This window comes from Penaeus chinensis, chromosome 39 (assembly GCF_019202785.1).
Source record: "Penaeus chinensis breed Huanghai No. 1 chromosome 39, ASM1920278v2, whole genome shotgun sequence".
In the NCBI taxonomy this organism is placed as follows: domain Eukaryota; kingdom Metazoa; phylum Arthropoda; class Malacostraca; order Decapoda; family Penaeidae; genus Penaeus; species Penaeus chinensis.
Window position 1 is genome coordinate 22,331,536 of NC_061857.1, and position 2,500 is coordinate 22,334,035.

The following is a 2,500-nucleotide window of genomic DNA, read 5'->3' on the forward strand; positions in this document are numbered from 1 at the left end:
ATATATATATATATATATATATATATATATATATATATATATATGTGCGTGTGTGTGTGTTTGTGTGTGTGTATGTGTGGTATAAATACACACACAAGTTTAACTTCAGTATCAAAATTCTATACGCCTCTTAAGTTAGACCTCAAACTATTTAATGTCTTGTTACAAAGAAATATTACTCTTTTTAATAGCCTCAGGACTGGTTTATGAAGTATAAACAAATATATTATATATATACACATCTTCAGTCCACAGTCGACAGTCGGCATTATTGTCTCTACCCACTCCCGTATAGGGAGACTCAATATATATACATATATATATATATATATATATATATATATATATATATGTATATATAGGCATCTAACCTCCTATCTGTCTGCCAATCTATCTATATATCTACCAATGTATATATATCTTTATAAATAAATTGATAAATAAATAAATAAATACACACATACATATCTATGTCTATATCTCTCTCTATATATACATATATATGTATATATATGTATACATATAAATATATACATATACACACACACACACACACACACACATTAAGCACCTCCTTCTAATTCTCTCGTCACCATCGGTCCTACATTAATTTACCATTTACTCTCAAGGTCTGCAGTGAATCAAAAGTGCACCTCAAGGAAAAAAAGTTCGCGAAAGTCTCCAACGACTCTTGCAATCAGGAGAGGAAATGGCCGTGTAGTGAGGCTCATAAGTCTTGAGAAGTTCTGTTAAATGATCCAAAGTATTGGGAAGGAACTTGATATTAATTTAACTGCCAGTGTCAACATACGGTTTATGCTCTAGTATTCCCTGAACTGGTGTGCGTGATAACTAAAATCGTAAAATTGGCGTTGATCAATGGAATTATTGATCTGTGTGTCTTTCTATCTATCCCTACCCATATATATTTTTCTATCTATCGACTTTATCTATATCTGTCTATCTGTCAATCCGTATTTATCTATGTGCTTCCACCTATCTATTTTTTATATCTATCTAACTATATGTCTCTATCTCTATCTGTTTTTTTATCTATGTCTCTCAAACTATCTATCAATCAGTCTATTTATATCTAACTAACACTGTTAGTATATATCTATCAGTTTGTCTATTCATATCTATCTATCAGTTTGTCTATTCACATCTATCTATCAGTTTGTCTATTTACATCTATCTACCTATCTATTTACATCCATCTATGTGTCTCTCTACACCATATATTGGGAGAAACACTAGTTAAGTGTTTACCGTGTGCTTACCAACAACAACAATGGAGGTATACTTTACCAAGAGCAGTTTGAAGTGCCTAATACTTATCGAATTTCTATATTTTACTTCCATTAACTTATAACTACAGTGCGGCATCTACAACAGAAAATTCCTTAAGGACATGAATTTAAGTAGTGAGTCATGCATACTACAAGGGAATTATATTTCAGTAGAACAACAAACATGATTCATTAGAGACATAACAGGCAAGGAAGTAAACAAAGTTATCGAGGGGTTGACTGTCGTAGAAAAGGGTACAGATAAGAAGGAAAATATTGCAATACAAAAGATAGAACTTGTCTCTATTCCATATTATATATTTGTTTAGAACTACATGTAACTATAATGAAGACATTACAGCGTAAACAGGCCAATTACATCTCTTGCTTCGAGGAAATTGTTTATTTTCATTCACACTTTATTTCCCTTTTGTCACAATGAACTTCAGAACATGTTCGTGTTTTCTTATTTTCTTGCATATTCATGTTTTCATGTTTTCTTGACATATCCGTGTATTTTCTTATTTTCTTGGCATATTAGTGTTTTCTTATTTTTGGGGAGCAAATTCATACTTTCTTTTTCTTGGCATATTCGTGTTTTCTTATTTCTTGACTTTCGCGTTTTCTTATTTTCTTGACATATTCGTATTTTCTTATTTTCTTGAGATAGTCGTATTTTCTTATTTTCTTGGAATATTCGTGTGTTTTCTTGTTCGTCCGTTAGTTTTTTCTTCACAATTTACCCATCATGAATCTCGCGCATCTGTTCGTCTCAATCATTCAGTACGTGACTTAACAATGCAGTTAAATTCATTACCTTTTTACATCCCAATTTTGGCTTCGTGTATCGTCCTCAAGACTTAGTGAGTGTGGCCATTTGATTGCTACAAAACAATAAATAACTTTTTTTATGTGCATTCATATTCTATTGATTTATTTATCTATTGGTTTTAGATAAATACTCCGTTTGATGTAGATTATTATTACCATTTGCTTACGAGATTCCTTGGCCCTCCGCCTGAAAGCAAGGGAATGAGAGCCAAAAACTTTATTTTATTACGATTCAACATCTTCATTGATCATTCTATACCTATACGTGTTTAAGCAACATGTAATATTTAACAGAAACAACTTCAAGAAACTTACACATATCCTTTTATGAACACATCTTGTAAAGCTGCTTCATGTACTACAATGAATATGATAATATA